Raw genomic sequence first — 11,131 nt, forward strand, 5'->3', positions numbered from 1 at the left:
GCTGCCTTGCTCCTCTGCCGGTGTCTAATTACAGGATCAATTTGCCTCTACCGCCATAACTACTGCTGCATTGCTCCTCTGCTGGTGTCTAATTACAGGGCCAATTTGCCAATACCGCCATAACTACTGCTGCCTTGCTCCTCTGACTGTTCACTGCTTGTGTCTAATTACAGGGCCAATTTGCCTCTACCGCCATAACTACTGCTGCCTTGCTCCTCTGCCGGTGTCTAACTACAGGGCCAATTTGCCACTACCACTTCATAACTACTGCTGGGCAATTACAGGGTCAATTAGTATCTGTTTACTCTACAATACTCCAGGACGCCTTCTTCACTGCCAGATAACTGCCAAATAGACTCCTTTACCTGTGCCAACATGAGTCATAACAAAAAGTATGCCAATGCCAGTGAAAGGAAAGCCGCTTTAACACTACGACAAAAACAACGCCGTGCTAATGAGACTCCTGAGGAAAAACACCATCGCCTTGAGAAGATTAAGGCTTATAAACGCCGTCGCCTCACACACGAATCCCCTAACTCTAAATCCATAAGATTGGCTGAAGAAGCCTCTGCACGCCGTCACCGCCGACAACAGACGGCCTCTTCCTCATCATTATTATTAGACTCACAACAGCATGCTTCCACATCAGCATGTGGAACAATTTACTGCTACACTTCATCCCATATGCCCATATAACTAATCAGCAATCTGTTTCTGCCCTATCAATACCACCATTCAATACCGATGCACAGTATGCCAATGCCAGTGAAAGGAAAGCAGCTTTAGCACTACGACAAAAACAACGCCGTGCTAATGAGACTCCTGAGGAAAAACAGCATCGACTTGACAAGATTAAGGCTTATAAACGCCGTCGTCTCACACATGAATCCCCTAACTCTAAATCTATTACATTGGCTGAAGAAGCCTCTACACGCCATCACCGCCAACAACAGACGGCTTCTTCCTCATCATCTATAATAATAAATGCCCTAAGCAGCTTCCGGTTGTAACAACTTCCGTCCAGTTGTAACCGGTGACGTCACCACACACACGCACATGTTAACCCTCAATACACCACACCGCCTCAACACACACTCCTCTCACCTTTCACCTCCACTCACGTCCACTCACTCTCACTCCACATACGTTCCTTTCTCTCACTCCGTTTCTCATACTCACACCGTCATCGTCGCTGCCCCGACATCTTCCTCCGCCGCCGCGATCCTGGATCCAGACGTTCTCCAGGCCGCCGACATGTTCTTGCGGCGACGCCATCTTGGATTTCGTGAAATCCCGCGAGATTCAAAATGGCGTCGCCGCAAGAACATGTCGCTGGCGTGGACGACTCGGGATCCAAAAAGATGGCGTCGGCGAAATCTCGCGAGATTACGCCGACGCCATTTTGGATCCCGATGTCGTCCACGCCGGCGACATGTTCTTGCGGCGACGCCATTTTGGATCGGCGAAATCCCGCGATAGTCAAGATGGTGTCGCCGCAAGGACGACGTCGGGATCCAAAATGGCGTCGGCGAAAACTCGCGAGATTTCGCCGACGCCATTTTGGATCCCGACGTCGTCCACGCCGGCGACATGTTCTTCCGGCGACGCTATCTTGACTATCGCGGGATTTCACGATACTCAAGATGGCGTCGCCGCAAGAACATGTCGCTGGCGTGGACAACGTCTGGATCCAGGATGGCGCCGGCGGAAGAAGATGTCGGGGATCGTGGAGCAGCGGCGATGACGGCGTGAGTATGAGAGACGGAGTGAGAGAAGGGGTCGTATGTAGAGTGAAAGAGTGAGTGGAGATGGTGAAAGGTGAGAGGAGTGTGTGTTGAGGGTTAACATGGCAAGAGGTGTGATGCTATCGCATCCTCCCGATGCGATAGCATCGGGCCATAATCTAGTTGGAATATAAATAACTCAGCCGACAGCGCTAGCGCTACAGACTACTCAGCAGCAAGATATTAGGACAATACCACAAGATTAGTCCAATAAATGATAATATATAAAGACTTAAATATGTGCGCTCATACGTAGATCTGTATAGAGGATGAACTCGCCATTAGTATACAGATGGAAAACTGTGTTCAGGACAAAATAGAGAAACATTCAGAGTAAGGTACCGCCCTCTTGACACTTTCACATGAACAAAAAAAAAAAAAAAATCAAAAATAGCGAGGTGTACTCCAACCCACATACATAAGTGGCATATAAAAAAAAATCACTGTTTGGAATAAATAGAAGAAACTGTCCGCAGGAAGGTAAGGAAATTACCTGGAGGTCAGCAGCTTTAGGATAAAGTGATTCCCAACAAAGGTCCTAATGAAGAGGGATGCAAGTGTAGAATATCGGTGTCCGGTATAGCGTCCACGGATGTAGTAACCGAATTACAAGCAGAGAGCTGATGCTTAGGGTAGTGGACGCTGTCCCGGCCGGAGACAAGCGTCCTGTCTGCAGTGCGGCCGCTACAATTAGGAGCGGTAGCATCGCACGCAGTGTATAGCTGACAAGGTACACAGGACCTTGCGTGACGTCACAGTCATGTGATGACTCACGTGACTAGCTATGGAGAGCATATGGAGATGTCTAAAGAGGAGAGCAAATGGATCTTCACGATGGACACACTGATGCCCCAATGGGTTAAACAGCGAAATCGAGCTTTTTGCTTTCAATGTTTGAATTGGAATTTGAGATGCTGGAGGGTATAAAAATGCTGTCTATCCGCTATGGAGTATCCCTGAAGAAGGAATCCGTTGATTGAGAAACGCGTTGGATGTTTTTGAGCTTCCCCGCTCTCCATAGCTAGTCACGTGAGTCATCACGTGACTGTGACGTCACGCAAGGTCCTGTGTACCTTGTCAGCTATACACTGCGTGCGATGCTACCGCTCCTAATTGTAGCGGCCGCACTGCAGACAGGACGCTTGTCTCCGGCCGGGACAGCGTCCACTACCCTAAGCATCAGCTCTCTGCTTGTAATTCGGTTACTACATCCGTGGACGCTATACCGGACACCGATATTCTACACTGGCATCCCTCTTCATTAGGACCTTTGTTGGGAATCACTTTATCCTAAAGCTGCTGACCTCCAGGTAATTTCCTTACCTTCCTGCGGACAGTTTCTTCTATTTATTCCAAACAGTGATTTTTTTTATATGCCGCTTATGTATGTGGGTTGGAGTACACCTCGCTATTTTTGATGTTGTTTTTTTTTTTTTTTTGTTCATGTGAAAGTGTCAAGAGGGCGGTACCTTACTCTGAATGTTTCTCTATTTTGTCCTGAACACAGTTCTCCATCTTTATACTAATGGCGAGTTCATCCTCTATACAGATCTACGTATGAGCGCACATATTTAAGTCTTTATATGTTCATTAATTGTGCGGGATCGCATGTGATTCTGCATAAACACTGTAATTGCAAAAACGCATAGGAAAACGCATGTCAAAACGCTTGACAATCGCGTCAAAAAACGCGTGTCAAAAAGCGCATGCGTTTTCCCTGGCAAGGGCATGCGTTTCTGCTCAGGAAAAAAACGCTTGAAAAACGCTACGTGGGCACATAACCTGAATGTTGTCCCTCTGTGTATTTGAGTTTGACCTCCCAGGAGCTGCATAGTTGACAGCTGTTTCTTAGCCAACAACCAACCGTAACTGATGTGATTGGTGCTTGCTCCAGTCGCATCAGTTTAACGCCTTTACATGCCGCTGTCAATCACGGATAGCGGGATTGAACATGTGCTGGCTGGAAGCGCGTCATTCAACCCTCCAATCGGATCCCCTGTCACGTGATTGCGGAGCGCAGATGGGTTGTCATCATACCTAGGGGTCTGCTGAAGACCTCCATGCCTGTTATGACGATCCTCCTGTGAACATCAGCTTGTGGCTGACATTCATAGATTGTGATTTTTGCACTGTTGTGTATAGCACAGGTGATCCGAAGATGAAAACGCCAGAATTGTTTGTTTTTTGCGCCGCGACATTGCAATAAGAGGTGAACAAAACATTGCATCTACCCCAACATGGTATGAATAAAAACGTCAGCTCAGGGCACAAAGAAATAAGTCCTCACCCAGCTCCAGATCCCGAAAAAATTGAAACGCTACGCGTCTTTGAAAACATTGAAAAACGCAAAAACTGTTTTCTTCCAAATTTCAGATTTTTTTCATTTAAATTAAAAGATCACCTGTACATGTTTGGTATTTGTGTACCTACACTGACATACTGACCCGGAGATTCATGTTTTACCATATAGTGAACATGGTAAATAAAAATTGTGGAACATGTTCTGCAAAAAAACAGGCCCTCATACGAATATGTTGATGGGGGAAAAATAAGAAAAAAAAAAGCTATGGCTCTTGGAAGAAGGGAATTAAAAAAACGAAAACCAAAAATCACCTCCGGTGTGAAGGGGTTAATCAGAGTGACTGATCAAACTCGTCAATGCAAGTTTATGGGTTCATGAAAAAGAAATGGCGTTTTCTGAGGCCATCCGAATGGTGTGCATTTTTAATGGACTCTTTGATCGAGGCTAAACAAAAAAAAAAGCTAATAAAACTATTTAAAAAAAAAAAAATGACCAAACTCTGACTCTGATCAAAAACACTCAAGTAACTTGTTACTGCTTTCGAGAAAATTCACTGACTTGTGAAGAAGCCCCAAGGCATGCATCAGTCTCTCCCAAAAGACAACTGCTCAGGTTACTGTTGTTGCTGTGCGGAGAAGGGTCCTCACTGTCTCTCCAAGATTCCCATGGTAAACATATGGGACTTTTCATAGATGACCTGATTGGTGGGGTTCAAGAATAGGCTTCCTAGTCCCCAATTCCCTGAAAAGCGCGGCACGGACAGTCACCTTGTATTATAATGATCTGGTGAAACACAATGGTTGATCTGTTTTTGGCCGTTCCTGTGGTTCCCATTACCTATAGAGGAGGGCCGCGCGGTGTGATCGTTAAAACTGATCATGAGAACTGTCTGATTCATGGATCGTGACAGTCAACCGAGGTAACATTAATGACCCTATGTGCAACATACAAAAAGGATGCATTGGAAGAAAATGTTCTCGTGACTTCAACCGTTTAGTTTTGGTGCCACCTCCTGGTCTTCACATTTACTCCGAGGAATTATTTTGAGTAATATAATTTTTTTAGGGAGAGAGGAGGGGAGGGGGGTGGAGGGAGAGAGGAGAGGAGGGGGTGGAGGGAGAGAGGAGAGGAGGGGGTGGAGGGAGAGAGGAGGGGAGGGGGGTGGAGGGAGAGAGGAGGGGAGGGGGGTGGAGGGAGAGAGGAGGGGAGGGGGGTGGAGGGAGAGAGGAGAGGAGGGGGTGGAGGGAGAGAGGAGGGGAGGGGGGTGGAGGGAGAGAGGAGGGAGGGGGAGACGGAGGGTGCGGAGAGGGAAGGTGGATAGACGGAGAGTGCAGAATGGAGAGAAAAGGAGGGGAGAGACAGAGGGTGAGGTGAGGGAGAGAGAAATAAAAATACTCGCCACCCCGGGTGTATTACAGGTTCAATAGCTAGTATATATGTTGGCAGTAGTGATGAGCGAGCATGTTTGGGTGCTAACCGAGTGTCTTCGGCGTGCTCACATAATATGTTGAGTTCCCGCAGCAGCGTGTCTCAGATAACGTCTTATTCGAGCACGTTCGCTCATCACTAATTAGCAACCAACAATTTAGTCAAATTTGGGAACAAAGCTGTAACGGGGTCTTCCAAGCTGGGGTACCTCTTTCAGTACCACCCCGTATTTTCGGAGGTCCGCTCTGCGTTGGCTGGAGTCTGAATGAATGACGCTGGCTGGAATTCCTCTGAGTGCATGGGCGCATATAAAAGATCACTGCTTCTCCATGTATTTCCAGTCTGACAACACTTTACTCACAGGACACAGAATATATCACACAGATACAGAAGGCCGGCCAATAGACAAGCGTCAGGCCAGACATGCATTACAAAAGCCGCAGGTGGCCGGAGCCTGCGGATGTTTACTGTGGGAATTACAAAGGTGGGGGGAGGGCGGACACTGCTGATACATTAGGGACATGCATCTCACATGGAACCTATTATATATACATATAACTGCACAACATATTCTGGGTGCTGAGTGGTTCTGTAACACGGCTCCCCCTTTTCAGCGACGCGATCGGCATACACAGTCTGATCCTCAACGGATCGGTTTGGGGTTGACCGAAGTTTATGGGGTTGGTACAAGTTCCGTTTGTCGACTTAGTCCATCGGCGTTACCATTTTGTTTGCCGGGTCTGTAGTGGATGGTGAAGTCCAGAGGTTGTAGGACTAAACTCCACAGCAGCAATCTGGCGTTGTCTCCAGAAACCCGATTAAGCCAGACTAGGGGATTATGGTCCGTTAGGAGGGTAAACTGTCGTCCATACAAATATAGTTGCAACTTCTTTAGTGCCCATACTACCGCCAGGCACTCCTCGATGGCCGAATAGCTTACTTCACGGGGCAGTAGTTTCCGACTCGGGTAAGCTACCGGGTGTTCTTGGCCGTCCGGCCCAACTTGGCTCAGTACTGCCCCCAATCCAATCATAGAAGCGTCTGTATGAACAAGGAAACGTGTAGTTGGATCGGGTGCGGCCAATACAGGGGTATTGGTGAGGGCGTCCCTTAGTTCGCGGAAGGCTTCCTCACACTCTGAGGTCCAGGTTACCTGGCGGGGTTGGTTCTTACGGGTCAAATCAGTGAGGGGCTTGGGTACGCTGCTGTAATTGGGAATTATTTTCCTGTAATACCCCGCTGTCCCTAGAAACGCTATGACCTGGGTTTTAGTGCGTGGCATGGGCCATTTGGATATGGCCTCAATCGTGGCTGGTTCTGGTCGCTGTTTCCCACTTCCCACCCAGTGCCCTAAATACTGAACCTCTGCTTTGCCCACGTGACACTTGTTTGGGTTCAGGGTGATTCCGGCCTGGTGGATCCTGTCCGATACTGTCTCTAGGTGATTTAGATGCTCTTCCCATATCGCACTGTAGATGGCGATGTCGCTCAGGTAGGCACAAGCATAGTGCTGGAGACCATCCAGAAGCCGGTCAGCCAGCCTTTGGAAGGTCGCCGGGGCATTCTTCATCCCGAATGGCATAACTCGAAACTGGAATAAGCCGAACGGGGTGACAAATGCCGACTTGGGAATAGCGTCAGGACTAAGGGGAATCTGCCAGTAGCCTTTGCATAGATCGATGGTGGTTAAATACTTTGCCTCTGCCAGCCGGTCTAACAACTCATCCACACGCGGCATGGGGTATGCATCCGTCACTGTTTTCTCATTGAGCTTACGATAGTCTACACAAAACCATGTAGTCTCATCCTTCTTGGGCACTAACACTACGGGGGATGCCCAGGGACTATCTGACTCTTCAATGACCCCTAAACGCAACATCTCTTGTATCTCTTGTCGCATCCCCTCTCGTACAGACTCAGGGACGTGGAAGGGGTTTTGTCACAGGGGGGTCTGATCCTGGGTCTCAACCTTGTGTTGTGCCAGGCGAGTGTACCCCGGTCTCTCTGAAAACATTCTCTATCGCAGCCTCAACAACGCCTCCGCCTGCTGTCTCTCCCGGGGGCCTAGGTCTTCACCCAAGTGTACCTGGTCCCATGTTTTAGACTGAGTCCTTTCCCCTAAGACATCCGGCAAGGGAAGTCCAGCTAAATCCTCTACTTCAGGTGCACAGGTGGCCACTACCTCTTCAGGGCGCTCCCGGTAGGGCTTCAGCATATTCACGTGGAACATGCGGATAACCCTGGGGTCGTCACAATCGGTGACATTATAGGTTGTGTCGGCTATTTTCCCCACTACCTGGTAGGGCCCCTGCCATGCAGCTTGAAACTTATTCAGCTTAGTGGGCTCTAACACCAGGACCTTCTGTCCTATTTCCAAGGTGCGCTCTCTAGCCCTCCGATCGTACCATATGCGCTGGCACCGCTGGGTCGCCTGTATGTTCTCACGTACAGCTGGAGTCAGCTCCTGTATGCGGTCCCGGAATTCCAGCACATAGGGTACAATAGGTACCCCTTCTATGAGACCCTCCCCTTCCCAGTGTTCCAGCACTAAGTCTAGGGGTCCCCTTACCCGTCTCCCTTATACCAGCTCGAACGGGGAGAACCCCGTGGATTCTTGGGGCACCTCCCGATAGGCAAACAGGAGGTGTGGCAAGAATTTCTTCCAGTCCCTGTAGGTCCTGGTAAAAGTCCCAATGAGCTGTTTTAATGTCCCGTTAAAGCGTTCACACAACCCATTGGTTTGCGGGTGGTACGGGGCGCTTCTAATGGACTTTACGCCGCACAGCTTCCACAGTTGATTGGTCACCTCTGCTGTAAACTGGGTACCCTGGTCCGAGATAATCTCCCGGGGAAATCCAACCCGTGAGAAAACCTGGAGCAGGGCGGCCGCCACCGTCTCTGCCAGTATGTTAGGTAACGCAACCGCCTCTGGATACCGTGTGGCATAATCTACCACTGTCAATATATACTTTTTCCCGGACGGACTGGGTTTGGCTAACGGCCCTATCAAATCGACCGCTACTCGGCTAAATGGTTCCTCCACAATGGGGAGGGGGCGTAATTTGGCCTTGCATCAATCCCCCCTCTTGCCAATACGCTGACAACTGTCACAGGTCTGGCAGTACTGACAAACATCATAGGTTACCCCCGGCCAAAAGAAGTTTTGTGTCAGACGATGCCTGGTGCGACTGACGCCGAAGTGCCCGGCCAAGGGTATATCATGAGAGACTCGCAGTAGCTCCTGCCTATACTTCTTGGGAACTACCAGCTGTTGTTTTATAGTGGGGCTCGTCCCTGTGTGGTGCTGCTCTGTGATCCGGTAGAGGAGTCCCTGCTTCCATACAAACTGTTCCCCTTCTAGTACTCCTCTCCCCTCCTGTGCCTTCCCACGATATCCCTCCAATGAAGGATCCTCAAGTAACTCCCTCTTAAATTCATCTGGGGTGGCCCAAGAAATGTGTCTGGCTATGGGAATACGTGCAGGGCTGGGATGTCTTACCTGGGCCTCCTCTGAGTGTGATTCTGCCTCCACAGCTCGAGCTTGTCTCTGGGTGGTCACAGGATAGGTCTCAGCCAGAGGGGCCACCGAGAATGCAGACAACATGGGCCCCAAGTCATTTCCCAGCAAGGCGTCTGCAGGCAAATCCTCCATCAAGCCGACCTCAACAAGGCCATCCCCGACTCCCCAGTTCAGGTGAATCCTGGCAGTGGGTAGTCGATGTATAGCTCCCCCTGCTACACGGACTGCCACTGTCCGGTCCGTCTTCTCTTGGTCTCGGACGAGATGAGGCTGCACACGGGTCAAAGTTGCTCCGGAATCTCTTAGTCCCTGCATACGTTTCCCATTAATCCAGACGACCTGTTGATGCTGTTGTCGATTATCTGCCCGGGCTGCCTGCACGGGGTCTACTTCATGCAGCACTTCCTCCATCTCTTCCACCCCTTGGTTAGTCGTAGCCCCCAATGCCGGGTCAGCTTCGCCTTGGTAGCAGTGTACAGCAGCCCGGCTGAAAGTAGCTGTTCCAGCCTTTGGCCACTGGGTATGCTGAGTCCGGTTGGGGCATTGTCTTTGCAGGTGGCCCAGCTGACGGAGGGTGTGGCAACGCGCCCCAGGGGGACTGTGGTAGGCCGGGTTTCTAGCTGATCCCCCTACAATCTTCGGTGGTTTGGGGCCCTCCAGGTCCATGGGCGGGCCCCTAGTGACCACCTTTGATCCGGAGAACTGTGGCCTCCTGGCATCAAGATGTTCATCGGCCAGACGAGCGGCTTCCTCAAGATTCGTTGGCCGCCTGTCCCGAAGCCATTCCTGTGTCTCGGGGTTTAGTCCATTAAAGAATCGTTCTAACAGGAAGAGCTGGAGGACGTCCTCCTTAGTGGTTGCTTGGCTCCCTTGTACCCACTGTAGCAGTGACCGCCGTAATTTACAGGCCCATTCAGCGTGGGTATCGGTTACGCGTTTTATAAGTCCGCGGAACTTTTGGCGATAGGCCTCTGGTGTCAGCGCATACCGGGCCAAGATCACTTCTTTGATCCGCTCATAGTCCATACAGTCCTCATCAGGTACCGTGTGATAGGCGTCTGCTGCCCGGCCTGTCAGCTTGCTGCCCAGAATCTGAACCCGTTCCTCCGGCTTCACTTGATGAAGGGCACACTGCCGCTCAAAGTCCTGCAGAAAGCCATCAATGTCTTCCTCTGCCTCCCCCAACTGTCGGAAGGCATTGTACTGGATCTTTTTGTGGCTTACTGTTGAAGGTACCTAGTCGAAGGCCAGAGCTCCCCCTGCTCGCTGACTCTCCTCTCTCCGCTCTGCCATCTCCATCTTGGCTAGCTCTATTTTGGTCTGCTCTGCCATCTCCATCTTGGCTAGCTCTATCCTGCTCCGCTCGGCCATCATTTCCTTCAGATCAGTACGCACATCAGCCATCACCTCTCGTATGATCTCTACTGCAGGGTTTAGGCCATAGAACGCCAGTCTGTTCTTTACCTCCCTCTGGAATTCGGTCTCCTCCACATTCACATTGTCGTGTTCCATGATGGCTGCTATCAAATCCGCTTTTGTTTTGTTGCTGGTGATCAACCCTCGGGCTTCCACTAGGTCTTTTAATGTAGTCCTCTTTAATTTCTGGTAGTTATTTTCCATTCATTCCTTTCCTCCTGTAGGAGGGGTATCAAATCCCGCTGTCTGCCACCAGTGTAACGGGGTCTTCCAAGCTGGGGTACCTCTTTCAGTACCACCCTGTATTTTTGGAGGTCCGCTCTGCGTTGGCTGGAGTCTGAATAAATGACGCTGGCTGGAATTCCTCTGAGTGCATGGGCGCATATAAAAGATCACTGCTTCTCCATGTATTTCCAGTCTGACAACACTTTACTCACAGGACACAGAATATATCACACAGATACAGAGGGCCGGCCAATAGACAAGCGTCAGGCCAGACATGCATTACAAAAGCAGCAGGTGGCCGGAGCCTGCCGATGTTTACTGTGGGAATTACAAAGGTGGGGGGAGGGCGGACACTGCTGATACATTAGGGACATGCATCTCACATGGAACCTATTATATATACATATAACTGCACAACATATTCTGGGTGCTGAGTGGTTCTGTAACTAAAGCCTT

Source organism: Dendrobates tinctorius, unplaced genomic scaffold, assembly GCF_039654945.1.
Source record: "Dendrobates tinctorius isolate UK_male_01 unplaced genomic scaffold, ASM3965494v1 ptg000039l, whole genome shotgun sequence".
Classification (NCBI taxonomy): Eukaryota; Metazoa; Chordata; class Amphibia; order Anura; family Dendrobatidae; genus Dendrobates; species Dendrobates tinctorius.